This window comes from Equus quagga, chromosome 6 (assembly GCF_021613505.1).
Source record: "Equus quagga isolate Etosha38 chromosome 6, UCLA_HA_Equagga_1.0, whole genome shotgun sequence".
Classification (NCBI taxonomy): domain Eukaryota; kingdom Metazoa; phylum Chordata; class Mammalia; order Perissodactyla; family Equidae; genus Equus; species Equus quagga.
The window spans coordinates 61,541,832-61,569,800 of NC_060272.1; positions in this window are offsets into that span (position 1 = coordinate 61,541,832).

A 27,969-nucleotide genomic window follows, 5' to 3' on the forward strand; every position below is an offset into this window, starting at 1 on the left:
TGGCATGGTTTGCCAAGCTTAATTAAAATTAACGTTGCTGAGGATAAGTCTGAAGTTAATTTCTGGTCCTTTGTCAGTGAAGCAGGCAGCTAGGGTTCTCTTGGGCTCATTGGGGCCCTGACACTTGTTCTGTCCCAAGTGCTGCTATGATGACCAGCTTCATGTGGCTTCAGTTGATTCATGTGGATATAATGCACAGTGCCTGCCTTATGTCCAGCCTCACATCGCTCGCCTTCTGCCTTGGGGCTTCCCTGCTGATGCCGAGGCACAGACATCTTGGGGGCTTGTTGGGCATTATATATGTGCAACCCAGAAGTGTGTGCAAGTTAACACCACTGGGGGCAAATCTTTGGCCAGTGGGAGTTGGGAGGCATTGGGTAAAACCTTTTCTCTTCCTCCTTTGGACAGACTGCCCTGAGTCGCCATAGCTCAAAAGGCCTCTTGGAAGATGGTCCTGTGAGGTTTTGAGAGATGGGTTGTGCTGACTTGATACTAAGGGGACCTTGCATATTTGCTCTTTCTTAGTCTCTTCCTTTCCCCGCGCTTCTGCTTCCCTGGGATTGTGCTCCCCACCAAAATACTAGCAAACAGACCTTTCCCTCAGGTTTGCCTTTAGGGAAACCCAGGCTAAAACAATCGGTGCCTTGCAGTTCTTGCTTGAATTCTTCTAGAATTCTTCTTTGTTTTTGGAATTTTAAAAATTCACTAAAACATGCTAGGTATAAACTTCTTTTCAAAACTATTGCCTGGATTATTGTGAGAACTCTCTAGGTTCGGACTTGGATTTCTAAAAAATTGGGATATTTCTTCTAGTATGTACTGTTTTATTCTCTGTTTCAGAAATGCTTGTTATTTTTTGGTTAGGTCCTTGTTCTGTCATCACACCTGCTATCTTATTCTTCCCTCCTTTGTATTCAGGGAGCGTTGTTCAAGTTTGCCCCTTACTTCATTAATTAGGTTTTATCCACTACTGATCTGCTACTTTTTGCTGCAAAAGCAGCTCTTATTTAGGCTTTACTTGGCATGAAATATATATTTTTTCAAATAGTTCCCTTTTTACCATGGTTTATCCTTTTATTCATAGAGATTGTGTACTCCTGTGTTTTACTAGTAACATAAAACATATTATGATATTTTTTCCCTTCTGTTCTTGCAAAATACCTGCTTTTGAGGGCAGTGAATCTCCCAGAGTGCCCTGTCTCTTTTCTCATCTCTGCTTGTGATGTAGAATATTTTTGTGTGCCCAGATTTGTTTCTCTTTACTTATCCATCTGAAGAAAGATCTGTGAGGGCCCAATTTTCAAGTACACACAAGACATGGGGGTTGCCCTGTGGTGCACAGCCTCACCTAGGTTAAATGCAAAGGGTCTTCTTTGGGGCTAGATTAAAGGACTAAAAAGGACTCACGGCAGGTGCTGAGTTGGCAACCAAGTGGTGGTGGTGCTAGAAGAAGTGGCTGCTGCTATGGGACTTCATTTCACAGAAAATGCGTCTGAGTCCCGCTGGCACCAATTCCAGTGGCTCCTGGGAGAAAAGGCTGACTCTTATGCCCTCAGTCAACAAAGAGCATCTTCCTGGACCCACAAGTAAACTGGACGAGCTAGGAACAGGCGGAGAAAAATGCAGAGGTGAAAGGAAGTCAATATAAATGTAGTTTCCTGCAATGATGTGGAAAGAAAATGGTCTCAAGGTACTGCAGAATGCAAGACCCACTCCAGGGCTTCAGGAATCAGCACAGATGCTGGCTGCCTGCCATGGATTAAAGAGGATTATTTAATTTTGAATTGGCATCCAGAGTGCTGTAATTTCTAAGGTTTTACATTATTGCATAGACAATTCTTATTTCATATTTTCTTTGTTCATGTAGGTGATTTTGGTGGGAATGTTTTTAGAACATTCTTTCTTTTCTTAGCCAGGAGCCCAAGGGCATGTCTTTGTCCCAGAGGACTGTGCTCCAACTCAAAGGATTTGTGTTTAGGAATTTCAGGCACCAGTTGGCAGACAGGGGAATCTGTCAACTCTCCAATCTGAATTCAGGATGCATCTAAGAAGGCATTTCAGGCACAACCTTAGGTGAGAACTCAGCGAGTTTCTGAGAAATGATTGGGGCAGACCAGCTCAATCTATACAGCCGTGCAAAACATTTGCAAAATTCAAGCACTTAAGTGAAACACAAATACACATTTTGCAGGAAACAGAATTGGGATAGGTCTTGTGGAGCTAAGGCATTAAAAAAAATCCCAGGATTCTAATAGCTAGGCACAAACAGCTTCAGGATCTGCGAGCAGCAGCTGCAGCATTTAAATAAACACGCAGCCTCTGCACGTGCATGCGTGGCAAGGCCTGTCAGCATCTCTTTTCAACCACACCTGCTCTCCCAGATGGTGACCGCTGCCAGCAGCCTCGGCTTCTCAAGGAAGGACAGTCTCGGATTGTTTCACAGAGGTTTACTGACGGGAAAATAACTGCCCATCACCGCAGGCCAACACTGGAAACATTCTCGTGCATTTCCTTTATCACATATTAGAAAAGGTCCCACTTTTCTTTCTTTTTTTTCCCCGAAAGACACCAGTTCTGAGAACCTCAAGTCTTTTGCAATAAGCCTGGAACACAAGCCCATTCATTGGTACCAAAGTGGATTTGCACAGTCTCCATGAAAACTGCCAGGGGCTAGGTGGGACCCTGATGACCCAGGGCAAAGCCACTGAACCAGAGCTGGCTCTGGCATTTGAAATTACAGCCACTCCCCATGCTGTTTGGGTTGACTCTGAAAGGATGGCTCAGCTGCTCGTGCTCTTTGAACTTGTGGAAACTCTTTTCCCTCTTGGCTTTCCCGGCACAGCCCCGTGTGCTTCACCTCTTCTTTCCCTGTGTTATTTCTTAGTCTCCTTGATGCTTTCTCTTCCCAGTTCCTGAAATGTTACTGTCTTTAGAGTCACATCCTCGGTCCTCATCTTTTCCTCCTCTGCACGTCATCTGTGGGTTATCCAATTTCCTGATTTCAGCCTCACACCACACTGACCCCTCCCTTCGGGACACCTTCTCCTGGGTTTCTATGAGCTCTTCAAACTTCCCTTGTCCTGTGTTCTCTGACTCAGTTACTCAGTGCCCTGTGCCCTCCTGAGATTGCCTATCTTTCCTTGTACCAGCCTTGTCCTCTCTCTCTGGTTTTTCTTCTGTTTGCAGCACATTGCCTCTGCTGTCCCATCTAGAAAAATCTTTATTAAAAAAAATTTCTGCCCGGGGCTGGCCCCGTGGCCGAGTGGTTAAGTCTGTGCGCTCCGCTGCAGGCGGCCCAGTGTTTCGTTGGTTCGAATCCTGGGCACGGACATGGCACTGCTCATCAAACCACGCTGAGGCAGCGTCCCACATGCTACAACTAGAAGGACCCACAATGAAGAATATACAACTATGTACTGGGGGGCTTTGGGGAGCAAAAGGAAAAAATAAAATCTTTAAAAAAAAAAAAAAATTTCTGCCCATAGGCTAAAACCTCTGTGGAACTTTACCCAACTCCCCTTCCCCTCTGCTGGAATTAATTGCTGCCTTCATTGGTAAAATAAACATTACTGAGGACCTGCTGGGCGCTGAGGCACGGGGCAGGCACTAGGGAGCCTCAGGAGTCCGGTGCAGGAGACAGACTCTGGTTAGTGTGCATTTGAAGTGGTGCAATAAAGATATGTGCTAAGTGCTGTGGGAGCACAAGGGAGGGCGTCACTAACACTCCATTTTCGGGGTGTAGCCCAAGAGGATACCTATAGAGCCCTCCCAAGCTCACAGCTGAATTTGCTGGGATTTTCTTCTTGTCTATTCTTCTTAGCCTCCAATCCTGTCTTTCTTCTTCTAAACTCATCTATTGTCTATTACTCCCATTGGGAATCTCCAGAGAGTGAAGACAGTTACATCTGCCCTTGTCCTCTTTACAAATCTCAGCATGAACTCCTGACTTTAATGTCTTTAACTCCTTCAACATGACACAGTGATATTGGCAAAAAACAGACCTGGCAACCTAAAAGCAAATCTTAAATATTTCACACTCATGATGAACCTCTAGGGTCTGCTGCCTTTAAAAACTTTCTCATCAGAGGTGATCCCTCTGCCCTGTTGCCTGTGCATCTCTTCTCTGTGGGCTCTGTTTGACTCATGCTGTTCTGATCATGCTGGCCTTTTTTCTGATGAAAAGGATGCTGGGGTGCTCTGTGTGTGTATGCATCACTGTATCATGCTTCATGGTTTAATAGGTCATATCATACTGTTATTCTAGAGCCAAGTGGAGGGTCTAGGCCTCATTTGGCAGCTTGCACAGGGAGGGGAAGTGAGCATCTTGATCACTGCCCCATTGCATGGAATCTGGCAGGCTTAGGAGCTGATTTGTAGGATGAACTTGTGGACAATGAATTTGAGAGACAGAAGGAAGTTTAGCAATCATCTAGTCCAACATGCTTATTTTACAGATGACGGAATGGGAGTCCAGAGATGTATAGTGATGCGTCCATGGTGCACAGAGAATTAGTGGTCAGTTTGCCTGATGTCCTGTTCAGTGGTGCTTTTTCCACTACACTGTTTTCCCTGGAACTCTGTTTGTAGGTGCTTATAGCTATAAGTCTTAACCTTATTATAATAGTCTTATAAGGTAGGTTTATCCTAATTTACAAATGAGGAAACTGAGGCATATAGAAGATAAATAAATTGCCCAAGATCATATGGCACCCTTCTTAATCTAGACATTCCCACATACAAAATGAGAATAAAAAACCAATCTATGGAATGATAAGAAACTAGGACGATAAAATTTATTTGATAGTATATTATGAGGTATTAATTTATGTATTTTTTTCTTCACACTCCCCTTCGCTTGTGATCTTCTTTTATTTAGGCAGCTAGATAAGAAGGAATCAGAGAATTGAGTCAGAGATCAAAGAAATCAAATTCTTAACTCTTAGTTTAAGAGGTCTTGGTCATTGTGGTGGATATTTACCTTTTTTTTGTCTGTCAAGAGTTCTGAGGCCTTTCCTATTTTGGGGGTCCCTCTATCACATGAGTCTTGGTGGAAGGCAGTCTCCTGCCTCCCAATGTGGAAATACATGAGGGCTGGATGCCCCATCTTTCTGCTACCTATTAGCCAGCTTGTGGACATGTGAACTATGCTTGGCACTCCTCACCAAGACTACATGCGAAGGTGGCGATCCAGAGTTGGAGGGATAGCTAGTGGTTAGTCACAGAGGTAACAGAGGCATGCTCAGTGGTGGCAAGTCCCTAACTATTCAGTGTTTGGTTTCACTTTCTTTTGTTTCTCAGCCAGTTCTCTAGCCTTCCCAGTGATTCTGTGAACCACCCAGTATTGGTTCAATAAATTCCTTTTCTGCTTAAGTTTGCCAGAGGTGTTCACACCAAGAACCCAGACTGGTACTGTCCAAGTATAAGATAGAAATATTTGAAACCAAACCTGCAGAACAAATTTTCTCCAACAGAGAAGTGATAAAGCCCTCTGTGATAGAGAGTTGGAGAGGTAGGTGGTGGGATTTCAGAGAAGGGACTGTGTGCCTTGCCCCTCCCTCCCACTCTGTATAACAGAATGTACAGAGAAGTTTGTGTTCAAGAATAGAGAGGACACGTGCCCCATTCTCCTTGAGCCCTGGAAGAGGCTGCCTTCTACAGGTTCCCCATACTGCAGGAGTGGAAGCTGAGAGTTAACATGGCTTCACTGGGCGCCAGGCAGAGAGGAGGCCTGTGGCAGCCCATCTGGTCTTCTGTTACCCTCAGAACAGCTGAGTTTTCCTATGTTCCATGGAAGGCATAGAAGTTGGCTGAGGGAAAGAGGAAGGATGAGACTAAATAGGAGAGTCAGTGGAACTGAATGAGTCTTAGGATTCTACCTAGGGGGTCTTTGTATCAGGAGGTGGTATGGCCCCAAAGTCAGAGACAGGGTGGGTATACAGACACCTCAGTAGTACCAGCCTGGAAAGATGGTCTTACATAGAAACCAGGTGGGACTGAACAACTCAGGTGTCTTGGGGAGGAGAGAGGACAGTTCCAGACCAAAAACATTCCTATCCCGAATGTTGGCACCAAGACATTCTATAAACCCTCTGCAACTCAAGTCAGTCCAGGAGAAAGGGGAAAAGGATGGGAAGGAGAAAATCTGGAACTGACAACAAAGTAGCAATGATTGAGAAAACTCCAAAGGTCTGAGTTTATATAGAATCAATTAGATTAAGTTTTCTGCCATTCATGAACCGGAGTTTGAGAGAGAAAAAATAATGGCATTTTTGCAAACCTGAGATTTGTGGCCCTTGATTAAGAAAAATTCCTTTTAGTAAATCAGGCCCTCAGCAGACATTATTATTAAGAAGGTGTCCAGTGCTGTCGTGGCCAGGAGGACTGCACAGCTAAATAGTTTTACCTCAGAGCCTCGTCTCTGTGGTGATGATAACAAGGTGGTCCTCAGCTTTCTGGAGATAGTGTCCAGCTCTGGTGCATGCAACTCTATAGAGCTGGGAGGTAGCCACATTAGTAAACAATTAACTAGGGACACACAGGACTATCTGAGAAGCGTGATGAAAGCCATAGTCAGGAGAACACCAGCATCCCAGGTACACGATGGAGCTGCTGGGAGAGAGCACCTGGAGAGCCACATGGGACTACATTCCTTCTTTTCTTGATATTTCATACTTAAAACAGTTTTAAAAAAATTTTAAAGGCCTTTCCAGGATAGCAGTTGCTAGCTGGATATCGAGAATGCCTATTGCTCCTTGTCAGGGATTTGAAAGACCGATTAACGGATGATCTACATGGGGCTGGCAAACTAATACATTTTAGAAATGTTAGCATCACCTGCAATTTTCCAGGACTTTCTATTGTTCTTTGAGATTCAGTTTTCTCCAAAGCATGGAGATTCAGTGAGGAGATGGCTTAGGCAGGAAGTTATGTCCTAAGATGACTGATGATGAAGAGGATTTGATTTGGGGCCTTTGCCAAACACTCACAAACTGAGAACGACTCAAAAGAAGCCAATGTGGTGAAAAGAAAGAAATAGCAGGACTAATGACTATTACCATCTCTTGTTTTCTCCACCCACATACACACACACAGGCCAGCTCCTTTTCAACACAGTTACTTGAGAATACGACCTGTCTAGGTGTACAGTATCCTGCACTGCCCCAGGAGTCTGGAGGCGTGTGGTGTGTGTATTGAGGGGTAGGACTGAGGCGAGGCTGGAGTTGGATAGAAGACATGGAAGTGCATGATGGGACTCTAGTAAGGCTGATTTTTTTCTGAGGCACAGTTTGGCGTTTTGGTTTGTGCTAGAGTGGAAATAGGCACAGACCAGACCACGACAGAGTAGTTTAACGTCCCCCTTTCAATGATGCTTAGAGGATCTAATTACTTGGGGGACCTTTAGGTTGAGGGTGAGCCAGGTATGACAGAGACCTCCAAAGACCCCTCTGAAATGTGTGCTGGATCTGATTCCATTTTGTGTGGGGAAGGTGAGGAGCCGATCGTGCTAGTCTGTGATCCCCTCGGAGAGGTACCTTGACTCAGTTGACAAAGCCTACCCCTGAGTTTGGGGCATGGGAGGTTTAAGCATATTCTGCAATTAACATTTTGTATGTGATCTGGACCAGTCCCTTTGCCTCTCAGTGCCTCAGTTTCTCCTCATGTGTACAAGGTCTATTTAATAGATCATTTAATAGCCTCCCTCCTAGGGCTGCTTAGAGGATTAACTGAAAAGTGATTGCTAAGCATTTTCACACATAAAATGCGTCATGAATGCTTAAGAACACTGTTATCTCAGTGGCATTTCATCTCTAAATGCTAATGTATGTGCTCTCTACTAGCTGTGATAATTCTTAAGATAATTGCCTAGCAGGTTTAATGCAATGGAAAAAGAGTGTCAGCCTGCAGTTGGACTTCTGAGGCTGGGTCAGCATGAGCCAAAGTCAGACACAAAGAATTAAGTCAATTGTTTAGATTCTGGCTCCTTGATATCATGTAGGCAAATTATCCAGATGATTAAATTACATCTCTCTCAACATCATGTTTTGGAATGTGTCTGTGTATGTATATTTGTGCATTGTGTTGTGTTTCTGTCATGTGTGAGTTGTTAAATTATATAAGAGCTAAATCATTCTTCTTGGAGATGTATTCAGACTCAAAGCTCAGCTTTGTGGCAAATTCTGGTTTCTTTGCTCAAACGTTCCAGGTGCTGATTTCTGTTTCTCATTTCCTCCTCTGATGCCTCATCCCTTTCTGTTCTTGTGCCTCTCACCATGTGGCTGGAGACTGATGGGCTGAAATGATTAGACCCACAGACCCCTGAGCACCAGGCTGCTTTGCCAGCACCTGCTACCCCTTTATTTCTTGTTTCCCTCAACCTCAGATCTTGCCCTTTTACTCATCTGCCATCTGGCAGCCACCCTACATTCCATTCCATCACCATGGGGATAAGGCCAGGGGCAAATGAGAAATGGCAGTTGCCTTGGTTGACAGACCAACTTCAGGAGGCCACGGCCCAGAGACTCAGGCGATGGTGCAGCCAAGGAGAGCAAGTCGGCTGTGAATTACTGGGCCATGTCTGGAAATCTAGAAAGTAGCTTTTTCTTGTGCGCCACCACTAAATTCCGCTCATCTTGATTATTTTCCAGATAAGAATATGCAACTTTTTAAAAAATTGTGGTAAAATACAGATAATGCAAACTTTACCATTTTAATCATTTTTAAGTGTACAGTTTGGTGGCATTAAGTACATTCACAAGTTTTTATGCAATCGTCACCACCATCTATCTCCAGAACTCTTTTCATCTTACAAAACTGAGACTCTATACCATTAAACAATAACGATATTTTTAAATACACATTTCTCGCTCCCGCAGCCCCTGGCAACCACCGTTCTGCTTTCTGTCTCTACGGACTTGACTGCTCTAGGTACCTCATGTTAGTGGAATCATACAGCATTTATCTTCTTTTGCCTGACATATTTCATTTAGCATAACGTCCTCAAGTTTCATTCATGTTGTAGTATGTGTCAGAATTTCCTTCTTTCTAAGGCTGAATAATATTCCATTATGTGTTTATATCATGTTTTGTTTATCCAGTCATCCATCAATGGACACTTGGGCTGAGGACATGAAACTTTTATGGGAGTGCAATATTTGAGGAGCCAGTGTGTATGTTAAGGGGTAAAATAGCATGAACTTTATGGTCAGGCAGACTTGAGTTTCACATGTGGCTCTGTTACTTTTTCGTATGACCTTGAAAATATTACTTAGCCTCTCTTTAAAAAGGTACTTTTTAAAATTTAAAGTATATATTACATACAAAAGAGTATAAACTTACGGGTCTAATTTAAAGAACAGTAATATAATAATAACACAAAAATAGATCAGGCAGCCATTTACTAACCACACAGACTAAGAAACTGAACATTATGCTCACTTTTGAAACCCTTCAGTACCCCTCCTGGTTGCCCCTTCCCACCTCTGTCTTTTCCTGTAAGCTTTGAGTTTTGAGATTCATTTATGTTGAAATGTGTTGTTGTAGTTGATTCATTTTCATTATCATAAAGTACTCTAACTTTCATTTATGAGCTTTGGCTTTCTTCCTTCCTTCCTTCTTTCCTTTCCTTCCCGTCCCTTCCCTTCCTTCCTTCCTTCCTTCTCTCTCTCTCTCTCTCTCCCTCTGTCTTTCTCTTCCCTTCCTTCTTTCTGCTACAAACTATGCTGTTATGAATTTTCTTGCACATATTTCCTGATACGTACATGCAGGGCTTTCTCTAGAGTATCCGCATTGGAGTGGAATTACTTGGGCATAGGGTGTGTGCGAGTTCAAGTTTACTAGGTAATGCTCAGCTGTTTTCTAAAGTTGAGCTGTCCCAAGTTGCTCTCCCACTGGCAGTGTATGAAAATCCCCATTGTGCCACATCTTTGCCAACATCTGGCAATGCCATTTAAAACTTTTTGTCAGCTTGGTGGGTGTGAAATGGTTTTACCCTCTCTTTTCAAATATTTAATCTCAGCTGTCTTTATTGAGTACTTCTGTGATGATAAGTGCAATGTATGTGGTGCACAAATGAGAATTATTTTAAAAGAAGATTATTCTTCCATGAATGTGAACCTGGTAGAGCAGCACAGATCCTTGCTAACTCTCTATAAAGATGATCTATTGTTGCTGGGAATCAATACTGATACAAATATTAATTAATCCCAAAGATGACTTCTTTCACCCAAGGAGGAATGGAGACCTTTTCCTGGCCCCCAGCTCCAAACCATGGTATCAGTTATTCAGAAATATTTATCAGGTTTCTACTGGGGATATAACAAAGCATGTACAAAATACAGGTCTTAATTCAATAATAAAGGGGAAGAGAAACACAAGGGTCTGCTGAGTTCCAGGCAGAGTGATAGGTACTTTCCTATATGTTAATCCCCACAATATACTCTTCAAGATAGGTGTAACACCTGAGTTCTTACAGATGGGGAACTAGACCCAGAGAGGTTATCAGTCAACTAAAAATATATTTTAGTTCTGAGTGTGTTCCAGACACTGTCCTTGAATACAAAATGAATATACATGGTTCCAGCTCTCAAGAATTTTATACTCAGTCTGGCAGGAAAAACAGATGTGAATACATGTGTAATTGCATTTTCATGTGTTAAGGGGTGGGATGGAGGTATATTCTAGATACAGTGGAGGATTCTCAGGGAAGAAGACACTTGAACCAAGCCTTCAAGGGTTAATAAGAGCTGGTCAGGTCACAAGAAGGGACATTCCAAGTAGAAAGGACAGAATGAGCAAAGTAATGGATATGCAAAGCAGCATTCCCTTTCCCAGGGAAGTGCAAGGAGTTCGGTATCTGGGGTAAGGAGATTACAAGGGGTGGGGGGCAGGGATCAGAAAGAGGATTTTTGGAGACACAGGCAGGGGTTAGGTCTTGCAGGACTTGAAGTCCAATGAAAGGAGTTTGAACTTTATGGGAAACTTTGATAAAGCAGGGGAATAACATGGTTCGATTTTGGTTCTAGAAAAATCAATCTGTTGGCTATATAGATTAGAGGGATGAGGCTAGGGGCAGGGAGGGAGGTAGGATATGGTGATGATAGTTCAAGCAAGAGTTGAAGAAGCCCTGAATTAAGACAGAGGCGATGAAGTTTCATTTTGATTCTGTTCAGGGTTTGGTGACTAGTGGACATAGAGGCTGAGAGAACTGTCAATGTTAAGGCACCATTCACTGAGACAGTGAATAAAGGAAGATGAGCAGGTTTGGGGTAGAACGTGGCAATGTTTTCAGGGATTGATATGTCGAATTTGTGGTCCTGTAGGACACCTAAGTAGAAATGTCTAGGAAGTGCTTAGCGTTTCTAAAGTGACTGACTCATTCTGGTTTGCCTGAGACTTTCTCAGTCTTAAAACGGAAAGTTCTGTGTCTCAAGAAATCCTTTGGTCCCAAGAAAACTGGAATGGTCTAGAACTCAGTAGAGTCTGGGCTAAAGAGATTAATTTGAAATTTATGGAAGCCAAATGCATGGATGAACATCTGTAGGGAATGGAGAGAGTGGGAAGAGAAGATGACCAAAAACGGCTCCTGGGCAAACCAACCTTGATGGGTAGTAGAGGAAGAGGAATTCACGAAGGGCCTCAGAAGGAAAGCCCGGAGAGGCAAGGGAAGATCTGAGGGGGTGGGGTTGTGAAAGAAAGCCAAGAGAGAAAAACATCTGTAAATGAAGAAATGGTTGACCGTGTTGGAGACTGCAGAAAATTGACCACTGGATTAACTTTTAGAAGTGGTCAGGACTTTTTGTAAGAGCAGATTCATTTTTCGATAAGAATGAAATCAGACAGCAGAGGGGTGACTGGCAGGCAAGGATGGGGGCACAGACTTTTAAGAACCTTTATGGTAAAGTAAGAGAGAGAAGAGCTATCCAAGATGGGAAATAGGGATGAGAGAGAGTTTTGAAAAAATTAGAGATGTGAGCTTGTCTATATGATGAGAGAAAGAAGATAGTGGAGAGAGATTGAAAGCACAAGGGAAGATAACTGTTATAGTAAGTGGGAGGGATGGGGTCAAGAGGTGGGCTGGACCAGAGCAGACTTCTCTTTTGAGACCAAAGGTATCAGTGGGGGTGGGGGGAGTGTAGCAAGGTCATGGAGTCACTTAGTCACAGAATTGGGATTTGAATCAGTGTCTGCCAGACTTCCAAAGCCATATTATTTCCACCTCATCATAGAAAAATACATTTAAGCTCAGTAGAAAGTGTACACACATATGCATAATCACTTAGTGCTACACACAGACAGATATGTGCTGCGGGTGAAATTGGGAAGTGATCAGAGGGACTGGAGTCAGGTGTAATTCATCGGGGGAGCTTAACAGGAAAGGTGAACTTTGAACAGAATTCTTAGAGAATAGAAGAAAATGGTGAAGCAAGAATTAGTTTAAATTTTTAAAAAGAATTTAAGTTGTTCTCCAAGTCATGCTTCCTTTGAAGAAACTTGCTTTGACGAAACAAATTTGTTTCTTGTTCTTACTAGTATGTAGGTTCTCAATAGATGAAATGGATGTAGAAATGTACTTATCCTGTATAGCAGCAGGAGTACCAGAACCCATATCTCCCATATCCATTTTCCTTCTTCTTCCATAGTAATAGAATCTTAAAGTGAGATCACGGGTACTCAGCTAACAACTACATTTCCTAATGTTTCTTGCTGATATTCTGGGCTGAGTTCTGGCCAATCATGTGCAACTCATGATTGTGCCTTTAAAGAGAGAGAGATGTGTCTTCCATGACCTCCTTTTTCTGCCCTGCTGCTTGAATGCAGAGTAGTCATGGGGAGCCATCTTGGACCATGCAGATGAGGGCAACATCCTAGGGATGGTGGAGCAACAATACAAGTGGAGTTTGGGTCCTTAACGCTGAAGGGCTACCATACGTAATCCATTGCCAATTTGGATTCATGTTACGGCAGTTGAGCTATATACCCCATTGCTAGTAATAAGACTAACATAAAATTACTTATTTTCTTTGCCGGATGAATATACTTTTCCTGTATCATAGTGATGTCTGAATTCTTTGCCTGTTTCAGTCCTATTTTCAAGGCTTCTGGAGAGTGTCCCTGTGAATTTAAATTCCTTTCCCTGAAGCCTAGCTCAGAGTCATACTTATGTATAAAAATCCTAACTAGGAAGGCTGGGGCAGGCTCAGACTTGGTTCATCCCTGTCCACCATCTTTATCCTTGGTCATCATGTACAATACATATTTTCTTCTTTATTTTCCTCATTTTTTAGGAAGCTGCTGAGGAATTGGTTTTCTCATTGCATTTAATTGTGAATAACAGAAAGCCTTATTAGATACTGGCTTAAACAAGTTAGGGTTTTAATTTTTCTTATGGAGCAAGAAGACTGGAAGTAGGCAGGACAGAGCTTCACAAGGACCTCCTAGGCTCCCTCTGTTTTCTGCCTGGCAATCTTTAGCATGTGGTTGTTGTTCCCATGCTTGTCACCTCGTGGTTCCACTTCAGGCATCACATCTGGGTTCCAGGCAGGAAGAGGGGCAAAGGTGAAGGAAAAAGTGCAAGCCAAATGAGTTGGCTCCCTCGCTTTCATAAAGGTTTTATAGTGGTAGAGAATACACCTACAGAAAAGTTCACAAATCACCAGTGTACAGCTTGATGAGTTTTTACAAAGTGAGCACACCAATGTGACTGGCACCCAGAAGAAAAACCAGAACATTTCCAGTACCTGAGAATTCTCCTTATTGCCCCAGAAGTCCCTCTTATATACTCAAAGGAACAGCAGAGGTTGATTTTACCTGATTTTGAACTTGATGGACTTGTACAGCATGTAGTCTTTTGTGCCTGACAATGTTATTTAATGTTAATGCTTCACATAACGTCTGTGGGATTCACCCATATTATTGCACGTAATTATAGAACATTTATTGCCACTGCTGTATTATTCCAATGTCTGAATGTAAATTAAAAAAGACCTCCACTCCAGTATTGGTGGACATTCGGATAGCTCTCAGGTTTTAGCTGTTATAAACAGTAATGCAGGGACTATTCCAGTGCAAGTCTTCTGCTGAACATATGTCCACATTTCTGTAGATGAAGAACCTAGACGAAGAATCTCTGAGTTATAAATTATGTTTATATTTAGCTCTGATACTGCCAAATTTCCCAGAATTTGTACTGATTTGCTATTCCACTAGCAGTGTATGAAAGTTTTGGTTGTTCTGTAACCTTGACAACGCTTGGTATTATCTGCCTCTTTCATTTTAGCCATTCCAGTGGGTGTGTAGTAGTCTCACATTGTGTTTTTAATTTTCACTTCCCTGATAACTCATGAATCAACTAAGTCGAGCAACTTTTCATATGTGTATATTTATTGGCTATTTGGATATCTTCTTTTGTGAAGGACTTGTTCCTATTTTTTGTACTATTCTCATTGTGTTGTCATTTTCATATTGTTTTGTAGAGGTCTCTTCATCCTCTGGACATCAGTCTTGTATTATTTTGCTAGCGCTGCCACAGCATCAAACGGCAGACTGGGGGGCTTAAACAGCAGAAATTAATTTTCTTGAAGTTCTGGAGGCTGGAAGTCCAAGATCCAGGAGTCAGCAGGGTTGGGTTCTCCTGAGGCTTCTCTCCTTGGGTTGCAGATGGCCACCCTCTTGCTGCCTCTTCACATATTGTCCGTCCGTGCAGGGGACCCCTGCTCTCTCTCTCTCTCTCTGTCCTAATCTCTCTTCCTGTAAGGACACCAGTCAGATTGGATCAGGGCCCACCCTAAAGAACTCATTTTAACCTTAATTACCTCTTTAAGGGTTCAGTCTCCAAATGCAGTCACATTCTGAGGTGCTGGGAATTAGGGCTTCAACATGTGAATTTTGTGGGGTCATAATTCAGTCCATAACAAGTCCTTTGTTGGATATATGTAGTGTAAACATTTCCCCCCACGTTGTTAGTTGCCTTTTTATTCTCTTAATGCTGCCTTTGATAAATAGAATTTCTTAATCTTAATATTAATTAATGTATCATTTTTTCCCTTATAGTTAGCACTTTTTGGGGCCTAATTCAAACTCTTTGTCCACTCCAAAGTCATGAATATGGTTTTCCTCTTATGTTTTTTTCTAAAACTGTTATTGTTTTACCTTTTACATTTGGATATACAATGTATCTGGATTAATTTTTATATATGATATGAGGTAGTGGTCAAGATTGGTTTTTTTCCATGTGGACCCCACATAGTGTATTGAAAAAACCATCCTTTCCCTATAGCATTGCATTGTTGTCGTTGCTGTAAATCAAGCATCCATGTTTGTGTGGATCCATTTTTGGACTCCGTTTCATGGGTCTGTCTGTGCATCCTCGAGTCAGTACCACACTGTCTGATTTAATAAAATGGGTCTTGATAGCTAGCGGTTTAAGTCTTGCAATTTTCTACTTCTTTCCAAGATTGCCTTGGCTATACTTAACCCTTTGCTTTGCCATATACATTTTATTTTATTTTATTTCTAATTTTATTTTTATTGAGAAATAATTCACATGTAATGATGTGTTAGTTTAAGTTATACAACATGTTGGTTTGATACATTTATCTATTGCAATGTAATTACCACCATAGCATTAGCTAACACCTTTATCATGTCTTATAATTATTATTTCTTTTTTTGTGGTAAGAACAATTAAGATCTAGTCTCTTAACAACTTTAAAGTTTATAATATGGTATTGACTGTAATCACTATGCTGTGCATTAGATATTCAGGATTTATTTATCCACTAGTTGCAAGCTTGTATCCTTAAACAACATCTTCCCAATTCCCCCACACCCCAGCTCCTGGTAACCACCATTCTACTGTCTGTTTTTATGAGTTTGGCTTTTTTAGCATCTACGTATAAAGGGTATCATACGGTATTTGTCTTTCTCTGTCTGACACTCACTTAGCATAATGCCCTCAAGATCCATCTATGCTGGTGCCAATAGTAGGATGTCCTTCTTTCTCACAGCTGAATAATATTTCATCATATTATTCATATATATATGTATATATATATGGCACATCTTCTTTATCCATTCATCCATTGACAGACACTTAGGTTGTATCCATATCTTGGCTGTTGTGAATAACGCTGCAATAAATGTGAGGTTGCAGATATCTTGGTTTCATTTCCTTTGGATACATACCCAGAAGCGGGATTGCTGGATCATATGGTAGTTCTACTTGTAATTTTTTGAGGAAACTGCATACTGTTTTCCGTAGTGTTTGAACCAATTTATGTTCTTACCAACAATGTGTAAGGATTCTCTTTTCTCCACATCAGCAACAATGCTTGTTGTATCTTGTCTTTTTGATGATAGCCATTCTAACATATGAAGTGATATCTCATTGTGGGTTTTTTCTTTTTTTGAGGAAGATTAGCCCTGAGCTAACATCTGCTGCCAATCCTCCTCTTTTTGCTGAGAAAGACTGGCCCTGAGCTCACATCCATCCCCATCTTCCTCTACTTTACACGTGGGATGCCTGCCACGGCATGGCTTGCTAAGTGGTGCTGTGTCTGCACCCAGGATCCAAACCGGCAAACCCAGGCCACTGAAGCGAAACGGGCAAACTTAACCACTGCGCCACCAGGCCGGCCCTTCATTATGGTTTTGATTTTCATTTTCATGATGATTAGTGATCTTGAGTGTCTTTTCATGTACCTGTTGGCCATTTAGATGTTATTTAGATTCAAAAATGTATATTTAGTTCTTCTGTCCATTTTTTAATTGCTTCTTTGTTATTTTGTTATTGAGTTGTATGAGTTCTTTTTTTTTTAAGATTTTATTTTTCCTTTTTCTCCCCAAAGCCCCCCCACACTGTACATAGTTGTGTATTTTTAGTTATGAGTCCTTCTAGTTGTGGCATGTGGGACGCCACCTCAGCATGGCTTGACGAGAGGTGCCATGTCCACGCCCAGGATCCAAACCAGCAAAACCCTTGGCCACTGAAGTGAGCACGCAAACTTAACCACTTGGCCACGGGGCCGGCCCCTGTATGAGTTCTTTATTTTGGATATTATCCCATTATCTGATATACAGTTTGCAAATATTTTCTCGCATTGCGTATGTTACCTTTTCATTTTGTTGATTGTTTCTTTTGCTGTGCAGAAGCTTTTTAGCTTGATGTAGTTCCACTTGCTTATTTTCGCTTTTGTTGCTTGTGATTTGGGCATCACATCCAAAAAATCATTGCCAAGACCAGTGTCAAGGAGCTTCTTCCCTATGTTTTCTTCAATGAGTTTTATGATGTCATGTCTTTTGTTTAAGTCTTTAATCCATTTCGAGTTAATTTTTGTGAGTGGTTTAAGATAGGCGTCCAATTTCATTTTTCTGCATACAGCTCACCAGTTATCCCAACACCATTTGTTGAAGAGCCTATCTTTTCCCCATTGAGTGTTCTTGGCTCCCTTGTCAAATTAGTTGACCATATATGTGGAGGTCTATTTCTGGGCTCTATATTCTGATCCATTGGTCTATATGCCTATATATATGGTCTATATTTTTATGCAAGTACCATACTGTTTTGATTACTCTAGCTTTGTAGTATAGCTTGAAATCAGGAAGTATGATGCTTCCGGCTTTGTTCTTCTTTCTCAAGATTGCTTTGCCTATTCAGGGTCTTTTGTAGTTCTGTACAAATTTTAGGATTGTTTTTCTCTTTATGAAAACTGCCATTGGAATTTTAATAGGGATTGCATTGAATTTATAGATGGCTTTGGGTAGTATGAACATATTAATAAGTAATTATTCAGATCCATGAACATGGAATATCTTCCCATTTATTTGTGTTTTCTTCAGTTTCTTTCATCAAAGTCTTATAGTGTTCATTGTATGGTATTTCACTTCCTTGGTTAAATTTATTCCTAAGTATTTTATTGTTTTTGATGCTATTGTGAATGGCATAGTTTTCTTTATTTCTTTTTCAGATGTTTGTTGTTAGTATATGGAAACAATTTCTGTATGTTGATTTCATATCCTGCAACTTTACTGAATTTCTTGATTAGTTCAAACAGTTTTTTTGTTGTTTAAAATTTTCTACATATAAAATCATATCTTCTGCAGATAATGACAATTTTACTTCTTCCTTTTTGACTTGGATGCCTTTTATTTCTTTGTCTTGCCTAATTGCTCTAACTAGGACTTTCGGTACTACGTTAAGTAAGAGTGGTGAGAGTGGGTACCCTTGTCTTGTTCCTGATCTTAGAGGAAAACCTTTTGATCTTTCACCATTGAGTATGATGTTAGCTGTGGGTTTGTCATGTAAGCCATATACAGTTTAGAATCAGTTGATCATTTTCCACATGCAAAATTCTTTAGTTGATTCTTTTTTAAAGAGATGTCCTCAAAGCCCCAATCAATGACTTCTCATTACATCTCATTGACTGGAACTATTCACATAACCATCCCTAGCTGCAAGAGTTACTAGAAAATGTAGTATTTTTAGCTGAGTGTATTGTACCCTGAACAAAATTGAGATTTTCCAAATAAGAATAAAGGGGAGAACGGACAGTGGGTAGGCAACTAGCAAGTTTTGACTCAGCTGCTAATTCTCCCAAAACTAGTGAAGATGAAGGAAGAAAAGAGGAAGTGATACCCTCCCTGCTTATCAGATGAGCAGAGTTCCAGGGCTTTTGCTGTCACAGCTGGAATCACATTGGTGCAGCTCAGGGGAATTTATGGTTCCTGTTATTCCCTTGTCTGGTAGAACTGGGCTCAAAAGGAATGAAGGTCCCAGAAACTCTTCTGGTAAGCCTAGGAGTGACCCATTATGGTTCCTATTGAAAGTGGATAGGCCAAGAAGATTTCCTACTACAACCTCACTTGTGGTTTGTTGGACCTGAGAGTCCCAGAAAAGATTCCATGGCATTCCTACCCAATTCATCCACTGGTAACAGAAAGTTATTATATTAGTTTTGAAACAAAAGATAGTAAAAATACTTCAAGAAATGGACCCTTATTCACATTGTCAGATATAACTTCATAAAACTCAACCCTTAAGACATTGGATTATCTTGCTTATATTTTTAGTAGGATGATTTTTAGTATCCCTCGCCAACCCTAATCCTGTCTCTCCCCCTGGCTTTTAAGGGTATTTGAAATTGGTGAACTAGGGAGCAAGGACTAGTATACAGGGTAATCTCTGCCTTAAAAGAAAGAAGATGTGAGAGCATCTGCTCTCTACTATGCTGGTTTCGCCTGTTTTCTCTAGACTGTGACCCATCTAGCAGAAAGTAAGGAGTCTATATTTACATATTACAACCCTGGCCTTCCTATCTTTATTGAAAAGGAGCAAGAATGAAAAAGCAGGCTGTATTAGTCTAGTTTCTCTGAGAAGCAGACACCAGGATGGGATTAAATCTGCAAAGATTTTATTAGGAGGAATGCCTGTGTGAGAGAAAATGGAGAGAGGGAGATGGGACAGCTATTAGCCTATGAGGAAAGTCTAACCACAAGTGAAAGAAAAGTAAAGAAGGTTGGGTGTAAGTGTCCTTGACTACTGTCCAGCCTAAGAAAGGTTCAGCAAGGCCACTGGGGAGTCCTTGAGCCAATGCTGGCCACTGGAGAAGTCCTTTGTTTCCCAGGAACAGGACTGCCTTCCACACCTGGTCATTGGCTGGGAGCAGACTGTGGCAAGTGTGGCCTTGGTACACATGTGATGGCGGATATCAGAGTGCCGCAGCTAGATACCTTGGTCAATTACATTCCCTGTGGTTGAAGATGTGCAAGACGTGGTTTTGTGGCAGCCTCAAATCCTTAATCAACTTTTGCTAGAAATTAAAGAGAGTGCTGGATGCCCCTTTCTTTTGTGAAATATAGAAATCCAAGTTGGCCGACATCTGTTCACATGAATGACTTGAGGAAGGGAGTGAAATAAGGGTGCATCAGAAGAGAAGGGATAAAGTATATTGAATGTCCCCAGAAGTCTATGATATTAGAACTGAGTGATTCAGTGAGTGAGTTATTTTCCTTTGAAGTTCTATTGAGTCTTCTTGATTAGGTGCCATCAATAGCTTCCTGAAAGAATTAAACAAAAATGTTTCAAATAAGTTGACTTCTCAGGTCCAAAAACATCTGTGTTAGACATTTGGTGTGTAGTGACATAGCAAAACAAATGCACGGCAGGATCTCTGACCTGTGACTTGTTGACAGATTCACAGATGAGCGTGTTCTCATTTTAAAAACAACCTAGGCATATAAGCAAGATATCACATATCTGAAAATCAACTTTTCGCTGCTAGTTTTATTTTTATTTTTCACACTGTCAAGTCCCAGAATGGTTGAGCACAAGAAAGCACCAAAAAACTAAATTCACCAAAACATCACCCAGACAGGCATGTAACATCCACAGCAAAAGGACCTTCGAACCTGATTTATTCTTCTGCCTTCTCTCTAAATCACAATTTGTGCTGATGAGGCGACCTAATTCATTTAAAAGCGAAATGGAGAAGCTCAATGAAAATTGAGTGACTACCAGTTTTGTGTGTTGACCACCTCCATTAGCAGCAGGGCCATAGGCAAAAAGAGTGGGAGAAATGCAGCCAGAAACAGGTTTTCACTCCGAACAAGATTAAGAGACAAGAAGGCTCATGAGATAATCTCACTTAACTCACCATTTTACTGCCTGAAAGGCCGGGGAGAGGGGGAGGATGTTCTAAGTAATCTATTTTTTGGTTCTTTCTCCTTCTTTATTACAAATGATTTAGCTGATGGCTCTCCTGCCATTTTCCTCAGGGAGATAATCCTCAAAAAAAAAAAGTTCTCAGTATCAGGAAGTTTTCTCAGATGATTTTTATTTTTTCAGATGATTTTTTATCATATTAATCTTCCTGGAATAATCCTTAAATTCTTTTCCTCCTTGGGTTTGTCCTCCTGAGATACCTATGAACTATTATTCATCATTTTAGCCTTCCCATCACCTGGCTATGGCTCTTCTTTCTTTTCTGACATGTGGGTAGGTCAAATCCTTTGAGAGGATCCACCACATATATATGATTTTATCAGTGACTGAATCTCTTCTGTTTTTCACTTAGCTCTTAAGAGGTCTCACAGCCTGGGACTAAATGACATGTTTCAGTGATCTCTTCCCAAAGGAACTTATTCCAAAGCAACAAAATTTCCTTGCATGGGTGAGTCTATTCCTGCAGCAGTGTAAAGCTCTGAGCCCTAGCTCTGTGAAATGGAAGATTAGACATCACCACGGTCTACAAGGCTTGGAAATATTGCAGGACATTTAGTAAGTGAAAAAACAGTCTTGGGAACATCTTCAGCATACCGGGAGAGTTCCAACACATTTCACAAGAGGAAAAAGTCATGTAAAGGAAGAGTAATTTCAGTCTCCTCTGTTGATTACCCCTCCCAGAGCTCTCCCTGCCCTCCCTCCAAAGGGGTTAGCAAGGGCAGCTGGTTGCAAGGCTGCAGCTGTTCTTAACTGTTGATTTTAGCTTTACAGTGGTCCCTTGTGGGATAGGATGCCATATCTGCCCCCTGGAATGGACTTACAGGTGTTTGAGAAATGTTTTCTTTCCTACGGGTTACTTGACACTCTAACAGACAGGCTATTATGATATACTGGCTGATGTCAGGGGACGGGGGCTTAAATAGCCCCTATCTTCTCCTTCCCCGCTTCCTCTCACATATAGACCTGCCGAAAAAAAGATCTGCTTTCTCTGCGTTTCCCAGTCATTCTCCTCTCCGTGCTCCCTGCAAATGGGCAGGATACATTAACAGCAAAAGAGAACATCAAGTGTAAGCTCTTTACGAACTTGCTCAAAGCAGGGCCAGACTGAAATCGGTTCCAAATTGATATGCCATGTTTAAGAAAATGAGTATATGAGAAATATTAGCTTTTTGTAAAAAGTAAAGATGCTACTTGACTAAAAACAATAAAATCTGTTTTTATTTTTGTTTTGTTTTGCTAAGAATGAATACACTAAAACTTTGGTTCTCAATTAGGGCTGGGCATGCATTTATGTTTGTTCTGTTGATGTAATGATGGGGTTTCATTAGCTGGCTGTGGATGTCACATGTGCAGATAGCAACTTGAATGCATTAATTTGAATGTATTAATACAGCACAGTACTCGTCCCTCTTACCTACCTTAGGTTTGAGCAACTAAGGCTCCTTCCCCAGACCCCAAGCCTGCTCTGACCCATCTCTGGATCCATCCCCCACCCAACCCCTACACCCTACTTCTAGAGTATGCTCTGAGACCAGCACCTCAGCTTCCCTGGTCCCGTGTCTACCCTGGTGTGCACACACCTAGGTCTGAGGAGTGGCCATATTTGGAGGTGGAATGAGGGCTGACAGAGCCTGCACTTGCTGGCTGGAGTGTCGACCTGCATATAATCGATGTTCCTTAAGGTGCAGCTCAGAGCTGAATGAGCAAAGAAAGGGGCAACCTGGGCCTGGTTTCCACATGTGTTCTTGCCGTTGTCGACCTTAAAAATAAAACAGCCAGTTATTTCAACAAAATGCATTTATTCAGGAATAGCAAAGGAATTGCAATTTGGGACACACAAACTATGGCAAAACCATGGGCAAGCCCAGAGAACAAAGGAGGGGAGCCCTACTTTATAGAGAAAAGGAGGAAGTTGGGAGGGGCTGTTATGAACAAGAGTCCTTTGGAGGAGAGTGAGAGTTCACAGTGGTGACAGCTTCTCATTGGCTGAGCATGGTGGTTTCTCATTGGCTGGGCTGGTTGCTAGGCAAGGAGAAAATCTGCGTGCCTTCTACTTGGGTAGTAAAGTAGGTTTCTCTCTGTTGGAAAACACGATTAATGACATCTGGTAGGCCGTCAGAGCTCCCCCTTCTGGCCTCCTGACTCCATTTATTCAGTTTCATGCTTGGATCTTAGAAATATTAGGGATGGGCTTGTGCTAGCATTCTAACTCTCTTACTGTCTGGTGCAATACTTCAAAAAAAAGACATGGGTTTTAATTTTAAAAATAGGTTAAATTTCTCATTCACTCTAGATCCTAAAGGCAAGCGCAGAGGAAATTAGTTTCGATGGAAACAGAAAGCGAAACTGACCTGTTTGGTTCCCCCTTTTAAGGTATGTAAATTGCCTCCCTTAGCAGACAATGCATTTATTCAAATATTAATTTGAATGTTTGAAAGTTATTGATATTTTAGTAAAGTACATCCAGAGGATCAATAGTAACACATTGTTACAGTACAATAAATGTTGAACGGTGTTTTTTAAACCCACAAATTGTGCAGGATCTTGAAGGCTGTTCAGGTTCAGGGTTATGGTAATAAGCATAACTACAACTCTGAATTCTATTAGTTCCATTAAACACCTAGACTATTCAACCAAGTATAATCCTTGACAAATTTATAATGGTGCCCAGCCTAGAAAGGTTCAGTAAATACTTACTGTGTTTGAAAAATTGACCCAATATCTGGTCACAGTAGTTCATCTAACAGCCCAAGATAGAGTTAGCCTAAGTCTCTTGGTGTTTCAATGGCACTAAAAGACGATCTTAGCTTCAAAAGCCAACAGCTCTGATGATTTGTCTTAGATACTTTGATGTGAGAAAGTGGACCTAGCTTTTCCATTTACTGTGCAAGATGCAAGAGGGCACTCACATCAATGTGATTTGACTCACAGCCGAAAACTGGCCCACTTTGATCTTATCTTCATAGTGGTTTCAGTGCATTCATTGGTCATTGTCCCTTTGGTCTTTGATTCACTGGTTTGAACTGGCCTCCATTAAACAATGCACAATGATTTCTGTTAGGTTCTATCCAGGAGGGTATATTATCTTTCTGTGACTGTGGGTGAGTTTGGGAATGGGCTAATAGAGGAGGAGTTATGTAGTTAGAAGACTGATAGGCTCTGATGAGGGTCTCCATTGGTAGCCCAAGGTAGTTCATAAAGTGATGGGAGCTGATTTTTGCTCCCTCCAGCCTCCCACTTCCTAGCTCCCACTTTACCTTAAAGCACTGTGGAATCTTTCCCCCATCAAGATCCTATTTCCCTACCTTGAACACTGTAATTCATATTTTATCTGTTCCCCCTCAAAATGGTGTTAAATCTCAGTGTTTTTCAATTGTAAATCTTGACCCATTAGTGGTTGTTAAATTTAATTTGTCAAACCAGCATTAAAAAATAAAATAGAGTGAAACAGAGTAGAAATTATCAGAGCACATCTTCAGTAGCAAGGAAAGTATTATTTTTGCAAAACTTTTGTTTCAGTTGTGTGTGTGTGAGGGATTACTGAACGGTGCTGTAAAATGTATTCTTTACATGGGTTGTATTGAGAAAAAATTGACAAGCACTGACTTGAGTTGTTTGAGGGTGGATTTTTAGGCACATGACAGGTTAGGAGAGAGGTGTAGGGGCAGGAGACCTTTGCGTAACTTCCACAAGCCTCCCACTTTGCCTACTCATTAAGGTCATACCTATTGATGTTGCTCCTTTATCCTTGCTTTGTAAAGGATCATCATGAAATCAAAATATTTTTCAGTGAATAATACTTTTCAGCTTGTAAGCTGATTTTGTCCCTAGTATCCCACTTGATTATGGGTTCTAGATTCCGGATGCTAGTTTCATCCTAGAGGAGAGACCAGGTTCAGCCTCCTGCCTCTGAGAAGGCCTCCAGCAGGATATCCTCCAGCTTGTTTTGAGGATTCAGTGTTAATATGGTCACTACCTCTAAGGGGATACATTTATCCGAAAGTAAGCCCTATGTCCAATTAACTTTTAACTTTTGAAGTTATGTTGCTATTACTTGACCTCATTAAGGCATGATTGGCTTTATGACATTTCCCATAGCTGAAGGCTGATACTAGAGGGCATGAAACAAGCAAGTGGCACTGGCTCTTAAGAATGAAGATGACGAGGAGAAGAAGATGGCTCCTGGATGCTAGACAGCTCTATGGAGGGAGAGAAGCCAAGCGTCTTATTGTTTACTGGCTCATGGAGTACTCCACTGAGGATCCCAGACAGACTGAGGCAGTCAGTTGCTTGTTTATTTATTTTTTTGGGGGAAGATTAGCCTTGAGCTAACATCTGCCACCAATCCTCCTCTTTTTTTTGCTGAGGAAGATTGGCCCTGAGATAACATGCGTGACCATCTTCCTCTACTTTATACGTGGGACGACTGCCACAGCATGGCTTAATAAGCCATGTGTGGGTCCGTGCCCAGGATCCGAACTGGGCTGTCAAAGTGGAGCATGTGAAATTAACTGCTACACCAATGGCCAGCCCCTGGTTATTTTAAGGAGTTGTTTTTTGTAGTGTTATTCCACCACCATTCCAGAGGCCTAGCTCTTGCACTCTGGGGACCTGCTATTGCTAATGATTCCATTCACTTCAATTCAGTTACTACTTATTAAAAGCCTACTAGTACTATTCCCCTGGAATCTTTAGAGATAGGGTAGTAGTCTCAGATGAAGAGGTGGGGGCTTATCTCCAGGGCATTTGCTTGGTGGAACCTATTTATTTTCAAGCCTCCTCCATCAAGTGACACCAGCTGATGCCAAGGACAGTGGGAGTCATATTGGCTTTGTTGTCTCCATTGAAAGCTCCTGATATCCACCAAAAATGCCTCAGAGAAATCTTAAGCCAAGAAGGAGTTAAGCTGTGTGTCTGCACAGTGTGGCTTTGTTCTGGCAACGTCCCATCAGTTTAGGTCATTTCTGATGACTTCACTCCCCTGGTGACATCAGCCTCTAATCTCCTGAAGGTGAATTCATGTGCGATTGCTTCAAAATACTCACTCCCCGAGTTCCAGGCCATTCCCGTTGATATATGGACAGAGCTTGTCTTTCCCAGGCCGCAGTCTGGTCTGTGCACTTCATTTGTGCTTACAGTATCGTATTACCATGTGGACATTACGTCACTAACTGGCACAGCCTGGCTCAAAAATGAAAGGTGCTTGTTGCAAACAAGAAACCAAAAGCTAACATCAACTCTACCCCACCCTACCCCAGGTATAAAATAAAAAGCTCTGAAGGATGGCTGGCCTATATTTTGGTTTGATATTTTTCTAGCTGTTCTCTCTCTCTCCACTCCCTTTGTATGGCCTGAATGTTGATAATATCTTTATCATAGTTTTCAGTTCATCATACTCAGTAACTCTTGAAAATGTTTGGTTAGTGATGGCACAAATTAAATCTAAGACCTTGAAATAATTTAGTTTAGCCTTGTTCTAAAATATCAAGTCTGTGAACTAAAGTACCCTGTTTACCTTCTAAGACCATTTCCTCTCCTTTGCTTTTCAAATGTCATGAAAGAATAAACTATGGACAGGAAAGCAGCCCAGGCTTATTGGGTGGGTGCCAGGAGTTGGCTTTGACAGAGATGGTGTGCACTTGCCCAAAGGGGTACAGCTGCCTCTAGGGACTATGGGGCATAGATTGGAAAGGTCTCCAGAATTTGTCTAGTCTTAGGCTGGTATAAGCACATCTTATGCCATTTACTGCCCTTGCCCTGTTATCCACAGGCTCTCATGACAACCAGTCCTATCACCAGGCATTCAGAATGCCACAGTACCTCCCCGAGCTCTGGTGCCCTCCCGTGACCCCCACCCCTGTGGGGAGGGAATGTGTTCTGCTTGGGGTCCTATGTTCTCAGCTGGGTCCTGGGCCAAAATGAGGCAGGGAAGGGGAGCCCCTCTGCAGAGAAGCAGAGTCCTCACACCATTTCCAATATCTTTGCATCCGTTTGTTCTTCTGATTTATGGTTCTTGGCAGCCGACAGTAGCTTCTGGTGTACAGAACCAGCGGGGTACACACTGGGGTTTAAAATCATGTCAAGAAAATCTCATACTAACACAGTATTTTTAAGAGGAGAGACTGGTGTTTAAATAGACCAGTACAATGCTACTCTCACTGTTTATCTTCATTCCATATTGAAGAGAAGAAAGAAGTGAATAGGGCTATTCACCCATGCAGGTGTGACAGTGCAGTTATAGTCATGACCATGTATATTCAGTTTTGAGGTCAGCCTACAAACTTTGGGGGTACTGAAAAGATATTCTTTGTTTTCTTTGCCTTTTCACAAAATAAGTGTTGAGGCTCTCATTTTTTTTGAGGAAGGAAACAAAGCCCCTGGATGACTTGCAAATATATTTTGAAATGCAAGGATGCTTAGGCTTTCTGAGATTCAGATCTGTTTTAGTTGAGGGTGGGGTTGGGGGGTGGGAGACTGGCTGCATCAGAGGAAACTGGTGGAATCTTAGTCCAGGATGCTGGCACTATTACCATTCACATCTGCTCAGGATATACGAAGATATCAGACTTTTTTAAGGTCTAGTATGAAGTAAACCAACTTCCTTTCTCCTCCCACTGCATCTCCAAGGAGGTGGAAATATTAGAGAAGCCTTTTTATAGACACGTTCTTAATGCCGTTCTCTTTCTTGTTTCATGTAGGGAAAAAAATAGAAGAAGAATAAAGAAAAAACCTGAAAGCATAATTAAAATAAACGAAACAAAAAAAAACTCTTCTCTTGTGCTGAAACTCTTCCTTGTTCTTTTCTAGCTGCATGACCTTTACACACGCACATGCTTTATACACACCCATGCTTACGCTCTTCCCCCACATAAATACTCCTAAGGAATTGGAATTTCCCACTTCCCTGATGTCTCCAAGGTCCTTGACTTCTTATTTGGCTGAGAAGACCAGAGGAACTCTTCCTTCCTAGCAGTGAAATGCCTCATGTGGACAGTTGGGCTGTATCTCATTTGGGGATGAAAGTACGGGTGGACGTTGCCTTTTTGGGGTGGAGGGGTTGTAACAAGAAGCCAGCCCTGGATGAGCACTGTATTTTTCCCACGTGCACTGTTGGGGTGTTCTCTGGAAGGGGAGTGCTTCCTTTCTGTTTTTGAGGGGGTAGAGAGACATTTGCTCCTGCAGTTGGAGAGGAAAGTCTGGCAGTGTCTGTAGCAAGCTGGGTGGTTTGTGCATAATACCATTACTTTGATGAT